The sequence below is a fragment of the Prosopis cineraria genome, unplaced genomic scaffold, assembly GCF_029017545.1.
Source record: "Prosopis cineraria cultivar Desert tree isolate PC_DT_omini unplaced genomic scaffold, ASM2901754v1 PC1170, whole genome shotgun sequence".
Taxonomy (NCBI): Eukaryota; Viridiplantae; Streptophyta; class Magnoliopsida; order Fabales; family Fabaceae; genus Prosopis; species Prosopis cineraria.
This window is the reverse complement of record NW_026556495.1, coordinates 23,851-35,309: the sequence shown is the minus strand read 5'-3', so window position 1 is coordinate 35,309 and position 11,459 is coordinate 23,851. Positions and strand designations below refer to the sequence as shown.

At 30.5% G+C, this 11,459-nt stretch overlaps 1 pseudogene; it reads left to right on the top strand.

The window, feature by feature from the left end:
• The first annotated feature begins 1,102 nt into the window (after positions 1 to 1,102).
• LOC129299472 (isoliquiritigenin 2'-O-methyltransferase-like) lies at positions 1,103 to 5,203 on the top strand (annotated as a pseudogene).
• The last annotated feature ends 6,256 nt before the right edge of the window (positions 5,204 to 11,459 follow it).

Genomic DNA, 11,459 nt, shown 5'->3' with positions numbered 1-11,459 from the left:
CTTTCTCTTGCTTGTTGCTTTGGCATCCTAGCTTAATAGTCACTCTATATTCATTATCATCATTTTTCTTCTACTTCCTATAATAAACTATTATTTGTTTAGTCAGAGATTTGGTAAATGGTCGTGATTATGAAAGTAGAGGAAAATGATGATAAAAAATGGAGAGGCCCCTTCCCCTCCTAATCAACATTTTCACCTAATCAAGAAAAATATTAAATCTCATTAATTATATTTAAAAATTTAACACGTTTTAATTTTATCCTTATTAAATATATATATTTTTAAAAATAAAATCTATAGCAGTTAATAATTTTTTTCAATATTTAACCCAAGGTAAAAGAATAAAGATGGACATAATAATTATTGAAGTACGTGCCTTAGAAATATGATTAAAATAAATACTTATTTTTTTCCTATAAATATGACAAGAGAAATATCTATTAAACAAAAAATATCAAAATGCTCTACCTTTTTTTTAATACTCTTTTCAAAGTATATATTATAAAAGATTTATTAATGATTTCAAGGACTATAGTCCCCTACAAGCTTTATTTGTAAAATGGGTTAAGGTGTATTTTTATTTTAAATTATTTTTTGATGAGCACTCAATATTTCAAATTATTTGTTGTAACAATTTTGCTCCAAAAATAATTAAAACATAACATATTTTACTCTAACGTTAAATACCCTAAAGTTTGACAAAAAAATGTTACCTGTTGTACTAGATAGATTTGGGTGCATTTTGTTTTAGAACTTTTTTGAAGAGCACTCAATGTCTTAAACTATTTATCCTATAACAATTTTATCTTTAAAATAATTAAAATGTAGCATAGTGTTTGGGGGGGGGGAGAATATGCTACATTTAATTATCTTAAGACAAAATTGTTACAATAAATACTCTATTTTTTAGAATACTAGAAAATTATCTGTCCTATAAATGGAATAATCTAGCATACTAGAAAAATAGTTTTCAAGAGCAAAAATATAATTTAACCATTTTTAAATTTGAGCCGTATGTCTAAATATTTGTGTGCGGCTAAATTTCCGTTAATTACCTGTGCCTGTACAGCTGTGCTTAACACAGGCAGTTGTACCTTGTGACCTTTGAGCTTTGAATCAGACCACAGGGTCAAAAATGTAATTATACAGCGAGGCTCATGTTTGAAAAAATTTTCAATACAAAAGCAGGAGAAATAGAGAGATCGATCGAGAAAGACAACAATCAAACTACGATAGATGGATTTGCTAGATTCCAAAGAGAAACAGGATGACGAGATTCCAAAGACTGTGAACGAAGAAGAAGAAGATTTGTCTGTGCTTTCAGCCTTTCTTCTTCGTAGCAGCCAGATCTTCTCGGCAGCTCTGAACGCGGCCATAGAACTGAACTTGTTCGACATCATCGCCGAGGAAGGAGAGGAAGACGCGTGTCAGCTTCTGAGGTGGCTTCTCGGCTTCCAAGTTCATCTCAACACAGAGACTTGGCTCTCAGAATCGATCGGCTCTTGAGGCTTCTCGCGAGTCACTCCCTTCTGAGTTGTTCGGTTCGTGAGAACGAAGACGGTGACACTGAGAGAGTTTATGCAATTTCTTTCCATTGGCAAGCACCTTGTGAGTGGATCCTTGGGATTCGTACCAATCTTCTCTCATCCTGCACTCATGCAAGCTTGGTAAGTTTATTAATTTACTGTTAATATCTGGTTTTGAGATTAAAAAACAATTTTCTACCATTTGATCTAATGAATTAATGATGAACATTGAACAAACCCTATTTGTTTGATTTCTCCAAGTCAATCTAATCTATTCTTAAGATTTGGGGTGAATATTCTTTACACGTATCTATGAATTGTTTAGAGCTTTGAAAATTGGGATGTTTTCAGGTTCTAACTGTCTTTTATCCATATCCTACCTTAAGCCACTGCTCTACTTAAAGATAAGGTATCTATCTCTTGGGGGTCAAAAAAACATAGGGCCTGTTTGAAATTGTTGTATTTGAGATTTTTTTTATTTTATTATTTTGAATATTTTGTAAAACATATTATGAGAATAAAAAAATTTTAAAAAAAATTATTTGAATAATTGTTCTAAAAAATTATATATAAAAAAATTTAAAAATTTGTTTGATAAATTGTCCTCTAAACTAGTTCTCATGTTTTGAGAACTCAAAACCAAAAAAAAAAAAAAAAATCTTGTTTGATTAATTGTTTTACATGATTAATATTAGCATGATTTTTACATGTATTATTATTCCGGCGAACCGGCCGGTTGGATGGTTATGGCAAAGAGGGGAGAAAAGGATAGTTTGTGTTGTGGTCACGTGAGTCTAGAGGAGGGAATGAAGTTTACATTTTTTGCGGCAATTCCATTAATAAAAACAAGTTGCTCTCCGCCTTTCTTTTGTTCTAAAAAACAATACCACCAAAACATCATTTAGGTGGTCTCCTTTTTTATTTCTCTGAAACACCATTCAATTTTTCCCCCTCTAAAACAAGTTGTCAAAAACATTTACTAAACGTGTTTTTTTAAATTTTTTGATTTTAAAGAACAAAAATTGTTCTCATGAATAGGTTTCCAAACAAGTACAGGTCTCTATCTTTTTTCCATTAAATTGATGGGTAAAATGGTCAAGAAAAAAATTTATATTTATTAATATAATAATTAAAGTGACAATTGTTTGAAAATATATAGAGGGAGTACAAATTTTTTGTATGTTTCAATTTATATGACTAAGTCAATGGAAAATTTTAAACTATATAAAAGGGGGAAAAATGAACCTTTGTGACCAAATCATGATGACCCTCGCAATTTTAAAATGTAAATATACTTAATTTTGATAACTCTGTTACTCCTTATAGGAGTGCGACATGTGGTGGTCTAATACGAGACGAACATAGCAATTGGTTCAAGGGTTCTACAAACACAATGTACTTCAACCAAGTACGGAGCAAAATTACTAATGTTCACTGATTTGATGGATATCCCAACACTTATCCATAACGAATTCTCCCCGAATCACTTTCTTTACAGAGCTATTAGAAAGAGTAGAGATTTATTAATGCAGGATTTTATTGTCACTTATGATCACAATGAATATACATTATCCACCTCTAGGATGCAAGACTTTTTTTTAGCTCTAATCACTTACTACTTATGTCGTGGCCCTGTATTAAAAAAATATTGATGGTTGTTGATTGATATTCCTTTTGATGTCCGTAGGGTCAACTTTAAGGATGCAATAATAGACGAAGACAATGACTTGTTCAAGAAAATTCATGGAATGCCAATGTACCAATACGCAAAGACAGATCCAACATGGAACAAAACTTTCAACAAAGCAATGGCCAACGTTTGCAATATAGAGATGAGAAGGATATTGGAAATATACAAAGGATTTGAGGGAATATCAACACTTGTTGATGTTGGAGGTGGAACTGGTCAAAACCTTAAAATGATTGTCTCTAAGTATCCTTCAATTAAGGGCATCAATTTTGATCTGCCCCAAGTCATTCAAAATGCACCATCCCTTCAAGGTACAATGAATTTCAAGCAAGAAAGAAAAACATGATTTTTTTTTCAAATGATTTTTTTCCCATATACATTGTTGCTCGATTTTGGATAAAATCTGAACTAAACCAAACCAATTGGTTTGTTCAAAAACATAATTGATTTTTTCTAATAATGTCAGTTTGGTTCGGTCTTTGGTTGCTTTTGATCGGTTAGGGACATGTGTGGATCAAGGCTAAAGCCAACATATTTTCTCTGTTTTTTTTCTTCGTCTTCTTTTTTCACGAATTGTGCATTTGATTTATATATGATCAGAATTTACTATCAATATCTTGAAATTGGTTTCTTGCCAATAAAAACCTTTTCATTTGGTTTGCTAATATAAATTTATCTATGTATATATTAAAACTTTTGAAAAGGAGTGATTCTTGTTTGATTCAAGTTTCAAAAGCTCAAAACTCGAATTTTTAAATTAGTTACCGTCTATTGTGAATAATTAAATTATTTGAACAATAACAAGTTTAATCTATCGTTAAAGTTAGTATTGTGTACTATGCATGCCTAAGATGGGTAAGGTCATAGTCAACTATATGTAATATGTGATAAATTGGATTCTACAGTAGTATATTATTTACTAAAGACTCTAAGCTAGGAATTTGGAATTCAGTAACCAATTGCTTTCTTATCGCATAATTGACTAAATAGATATCTTTTTATAATATCTTATGAATTCTATATGAAGGGATTGAGCATGTTGGGGGAGATATGTTTGAAAGTGTTCCAAAAGGTGATGCCATAATATTAAAGGTTAGTTTCATCTTATTCGAAGCTTCAAATCTGATTTGTAATTGACAAGAGAACATACTTTTTTTGGGTCTGCCAATTCGAAGTTGCAATCTGCAGGTTAAGTTTGCAGCACACTAACCAACGAGCTACAAGTAACATACTGTTATTATATATATGTTAGTATATATATATATTTGCCACATGCCAGTGAAACCTGATAGGTTCATCATCGGTCAACATCATTGCCCATTAGTTTAGGAGTGACATTGCAACGATTCTTATAATTAAAGAGTAACATTACTTCAATGAATAATTTAGCATAACCTGTGCTCTCTGTATTGTGTATGGTTTGAAAACAAAAACACGAATTAACCGGCCAATTGTATACATTATGATTATGATATATATATATATATATATATTGAACAAACATAACTATAATTAATTAATATCAATCTTAATGAAGTACATAATATATTTGCAGGCGGTATGTCACAATTGGTCAGATGAAAATAGCATAAAAGTGTTGAAGAAATGTCATGAAGCATTACCAGAAAAAGGGAAGGTGATAGTGGTGGAGTTTATAATGCCAGAAGCAATTAGGGAAACAGAAGAAGCCAAGTATGTATCAATCTTGGACACTCTCATGTTCCTTCATGATGGAAGAGAAAGAACTGAAAAAGAGTTTCAGTCTCTTTGCTTACGTTCTGGATTTTCAAGCTTCAGTGTTGCTTCTCGTGCTTTCTCTGTCCTAGGAGTCATGGAATTTTGCAAATAAACGTTAACTAGATCTGGTGCCCATCCTCTGTATGTGCAAAACATGATACTAGATGTCATGTTAAGGGATCACTTTCAAATAATGATTCAAACATTTATGAGTATAAAAATTTTAGTTACAACTTATGAGACCTAATCATCATTAATACGACATTTGTAATTACAATTGTTTGAAACTTTGAATCAATATTTGTAACTATTGGCATGTGTTTTTTTTTTTTTTTTTTTGGGTTATGTGTGGCGTGCTAAAGGAGGTTTTCCTCAAATGGTGTGTTAAACCTAGCTTTTAAATTAAACGGTGAGTTCCTAGACTTCTTTTTCACAATTTCCTTGGTACAGGTTTTTAAAAATAAAGAAATAAAAATGGAGCAAAATGTAAGAATTGCAGAACGGGACCAAGCATGTTACTATTACTATTACAATTCCAAAACTATCAATTCCTTTGAAACCATGACTTTTGAGAATAGAGCATATTAAGTTCTTTCAATTCTATATTTCGTAAACTTTGTGTCAGGCTTCAAAGTTATCATAACTTGGTTTCCTTTATTATACATACCCAATTAATTTTCATTCAATTTTAAAACTAATTTATAATTAAAATATTAAATTTATTTTCAAAAGTCATATCCTATGAGGCTTCATGAAATTACATAATTGAAAAAAAAAATGACACTTGTAGAACATGTATTTCAAATTGATCAGGACCAAATGATTTCAAAATTACAATGCAGGATCAAGGGATTAAATTAAAATTATATTTTAAAGATAAATGATTAAAATGCCTTTCAATTATTAAATAATCTCCCCTCCGTCACAGCCAAAGCTCCGACAACTGCACTGCCAATAGTGGTCAAAGCTTCAATGACTATCAGAAGAATAATTGCTTAAAGCTGACCAAGACGCTTTGAACCCCTGGTTCACCAAATGCAATATAATTAACCACAAGCCATTGATACTTTTTGGTTGTATAATGCAAAAAATTTTATATAAAATAAATCAAGTTTTTAAATCAAAGTCTAAGTGAACTTATTATTTTTTTAATGCTTAATTATTTGTTAATTTAATGAAGGAACCTGTAGATGTAATTGATAAGTGGGAATTTTATTTCCATTAATATATAATTTTTACTCTTTTATTTATTAAATAATGTATACAATAAGTGTAAATATAGATAAAATCCCTCAGTTGGTAATTTGTAAGGAACCTGTTGAAGTACCAAAGGACATCTCCATGCATGGACGCAACCAAGATGAGAGCGGCCAGTTAACTCTTTGCTTGAGTACGTCCGCGGAGAACCCCAAAAGACAAAGCATTCGTGTGCGGACAAGCAGTCCTAAGAAGAGACCTTAACGCTTAGCTTGCTAGAGGTCGTGCGCGTGACAACTCCAATGCAATTCGCCTTTGTCACTAGACATCCAGAACTTTTGTTCTTCTCCAGCACACTATCAAGTCCTACATCAGAGAGACTTGAAAAAAGTCCTGACTATATAAGTAGGTGTGTTGCACACCTCAATGAGCTAACTTTTTGAAGAGAGAGTAATGGCCCCATGACAAAATAATATCAGAGTTAGATTTGAGTTTGCCCAATCTGCGGGCCCCTCTGGTGAGCCACTTGTGATGGAGGCGTTACGGATTGGTCGGGGGAGCTATTAGGTCTCACATTGAAAAAATTTGGGGAGGGTCCTAACTATATAAGTAGGTGAGCTGTACACCCAATGAATTAGCTTTTTAAGAAGAGTAATGGCTCTGTGATAACGCAAACAACCAAATGATGAAATGAAGAGGAGACTTTTTTTTTTAATACAAGGCCACGGCAAAGTTGTGCAGAGAGATTAAGATCTAGTTATATTTAAAACCATGAGGTTACTACAGTCATGCAGGGAAATATAAAAAATTATGATAGCAATTATTTTAAAATTCAAATGAAAAAAACTCAAACGGACTATTATTAATTTAAAATAAATTATTATTAAAATATAAATTAATACTTATTAATAAAAGATTAACCGACATTGACAAATATTCATTTGAGTTTTGATAATAAATAATCCTTGATTAATAGAAATTTTCTTCAGCGGTCCTTAATTAATATTTTCTCTAATATAAAAAAAGGAAAAACATTTGCAAACTTGCAGAAAAAAGAAAAAGGGGAAATCCACTATCACAAGAACAATGGCCAAAGATCAAAATGTCAAACAGACAAGGAGAGTGTTTACACTATTTGTCAATGCATCCCACAATTTTCCCACTGCTTCATATATCCAACTATTTCGATAAAGCTTTTAACTCTTAAGCTTAATAATAACCTCTGGCCCATCAATTGATAACTCAACCTACTCCATATATTTTGTCAAACCTATTCATGACATACTCTTCCCCATAAAATGAACCTTGTCCTCAAGATCTAGTTGTACAAATTATCCTTTGAACATAACATAGTTGCAAGAGTGGAGAGAGGGGGGACTGGCAGGGACCACAGTCCCCTTAACTTTTTAATTTTTTCTTAATAAAATGTAGGGTCAAGTTATATATTTTCAACTCTCTTAAGTTAGTACATTATTGAAGTTAAGAAATACTATATGAAATTCTATTTTAATTCTATATGTAGTCTTTTACATATATATATAGAGCAACTATTTCAGTAATTTAAAAATATAGTTGTCATAAGATCTACTCATTTTCAACAAGATAATGATATACATGTTCTTAAAGTATTGATATCATTTTATCTAGCTTTCATTTTATAATTATTATTAACAAACTTTGTTGGAATAATATTTATCATAAAATCACTTATACAAAAGTTAAGAAGTTTTGTGAAGATATTCATTTTAAAAAAAGTACTTTCTTTAAAATAATCAAGCTATGAATGGTTTTTATTTTGATATAATTTGATCTCATTGACATAAAGATTTCATGACAATTGAGCATTATTAATGTGTTGATATATTTGTTTGCTACAATTATCAATTGTAAAATTAAATAGTAAATTTAATAAGTAATTAATATAGCTTATTACACTCAACAAAACTCTAAATTTCAATGATGTATTCAAGTCATTTAGTGCTCATACAGGTGATAAAATTTTTATCAATGTAATGATAACTCTTATTGAGAAGGAAATTGTTAAAATATTTATCATAAATATAATAACTAATGATTTTTATATCATAAAAAATTGATGAGCAAAACTTTATATATATATATATTATTATTATTATTATTATACATGTGTAAAATTAAATATAAATATATACGTTGAAATATTTATATTATATCAATGATATATATATATATATATATGTATAACTTTTCTTTAATTATCATATATATTTTGTCATTTCAGCCTCCTTTAATACAAATTCCTAGCTCTGCCCCTGCATAGTTGCATTCTTAAGTGAATCGAGACCATTCCAAGAAACCAAAATGTTGACAAGTAATTCCTCAATGCGTCCCACAGTTGTCCTACTACTTTCATATGCCACTTTCATGTACTTAACTATTCCAATTAAGCCCTTAACTCTTGAGTGCAACAATATCCTCTGGCCCATCAATATATTTTGTCAAACCCATTTGTGACATACCCTTCCCATAAAATGAACCTTATCCCTATATAGTGCAGTAGGAAAAGATTAAATTGCTGTTGGAAAGTGTTTATTTTCTTAGTATATGATCTGTACAATATTATGTTTGGGATCTGCATTTTGGTTGAATGAAATAAGGGTAACGTATAGTTAGAATTTTAGTCGACGCCTCTTTTGGATTGAAATGCAAAATAATGTTTGGTGTCATGATGAAAATAATGATGGCCGAGATAGTAGTCAGCGACATTTTAAGCATGCCAAGCCGTTTACTATTACCAAAAAATTTATATAAAATAACATTTCAAGGCTTTTATTTTAAACAAAGTTTTGGAATTATAACTTGTTCTTACGAAAAGAATGGGGCAATTGTTGTTATATTCCTATTGTTTGACTGGAATTAAATTGGCATTCAATTTTATATGAAGGCTGGAGTGCGATGTTATAAAACTCTTGGATGGTAATAACATATATTGCCATTACTATTATATTTAATGGTTTTTCAAAAGTTTTTAAGATGGGGTGCAATAGTTGGCAATATAACAATTAAACTAGATTAACTCTCGTGCATTGCGTGGATTATAATTGAGACAATTGAATGAAATATCTTATATATTAACATTTAGAATATTCCAACAAAAATATTAATGTTCCTTCATTAAATAAACACAAGAACATTACAATTCATATTTAAAAAAATGATGCAAAAAATATGAATTATATTCATTTTATTGATATTTGTAATATATTGAACAAAATTATATTTATTATTTCAATTTCATGTTTATAACATACTACACATATTGATCTCAAATGACACATGTACTCTGAAAATATCAAGTCTTCAGTCATATTCAACATGCTAACCAGGTGATGCATTCTCCATCTGAAAAGCTGAATATAATACATGGAAGGGACTATAGACTGGATGTATGAAAAAATTCATTTAACCCATCATGCGAAGAAATACATAAATTATAGAGATGAAAGTTAGAGATTTCTTGCACTCATAGTTATAATATAATTTTATTATAATCAAAGCTAATTCATTTGGGATTAAAAATGTTGCTTTTATGTAATTTACACAATTAATAAACAAATTTAGTCTAGCCTAAATCTCGTGCGTTGCATAGGTTTGATATAATAAAATTGTAAGAAGTAATATGGATAACAATATTTACAAAATTTCAATTTAAGTAATAAAGTTGTCTTGTTAGACACAATGAAGATCTAATTAGAGATATAAATATAGTATTGAGTAGCTTCTCAAACATAACACAAAGTAAGAATGCTGCTATATAGATCATCTTACAAGCAAGGTCAAGAAGATGAAACAAGAACATAACAATAAATACTTATCTCCTACTTGATTTGTAGTTCTCCTCGCAAGTTCTTCGGCACTATATCTATTATATATACTAGTGTCATCAAATGTCAACAAATATGTCATGTTAATTAGTAGGAGCTTAGTGTCATGAATGGGCAATATCAAAGGAGTGAAGTGAATCATAAGGACAAGTGACTCAACAATAAGAATTTTGTTTGTCAAAGTTTAAGAAGCAAACCTTATATCAAAAAAAGGAGGTTAACTATAACTAAATGTATTCTCTAAGATGAAGTTGCAGATGAAACTTTCAAGAGGTTAAAAAATGAGATAAAGGGAATAACATGCCTTTAGAACATGGAGGTTACAAAATGAGATAAATGCTAATCCCATTAGAGTTCATCTCCTGCAACTCTATAGAGTTATAGAACATGAAGGTTGAAAAAAGGGTTTATAAACATAGAATAAATCAATCACGTATTGAAATACAATTACAAGCTAGCAGGGCAAGCAATGCATTGTTGTGAGCAACTATACATGCTGCTATCATGTTACAAGCAAGGTCAAGAAGATGATATTGGAACATAACAAATTCTTCTGGTGCTTTTTGACTTAAGGCATTAGAAACCAAAAAAATTTATACCTTTCAGAAGACTTACTCAAACAACTTAGTCTAGAAGTCTAACTTCCAGCACCCTAGGTATAAAACTAGCATCAATCCCTTGAATACATTGATGCTATTCAATCAAATTCAAAAGCAACAAGCATGGAAAACTTATTATGGCTTGTTATATGCAATAGAATATTAAAAAGTTAACTATCACACAGAAGCATATAACACAAGTTATAACTCACCAGGCTTTCCTCCAGATAGCATAAGACTTTCAACAGGTTCAACGTCACACAACTACATCAAGAATGAAAGGAAACAATGAGAACACAAATCCATGACATACATGCATAATGTATTAGTGACAAGTTATCCTCCATTTTCTAAGAAATGCAAGTGCAGATATTTTGTTAAGCACACCAAACAAATAAACTAACCTTAATGTGAGGATTTTGTTCCTTAAGAAATTTCCCAGCACCTATTATTGCACCACTAGTGCCGATCCCTAATATAACAGCATCAATTTTCCCTCTAGTGCCTTTCCATATCCTAGGCCAGTGGTTTCATAATGAATTTGAAATGATATAAAATATTTTAAACAGTGTTTGTCAAGCATCCATGACAACTATGAAGGAACAAATGCCTAGATTAGGAGCATGCCAATGATTTAAATAAATGATGAGAGGAGAAGAAACAAAAACCAAAAAAAATATATTTCATGGGCATTTATGTAGAAAATATGATTATGAAACGCCCTAATCACATCTTTTAATATTCCATAAGTTCCCAACTTTAATAGTGACCAAAATATGACTAATTGCAAGTATGAAATTCCTTCTTTTTTTTATTTTTCTATAAAAAAAGTACAGAGATTTAAGAC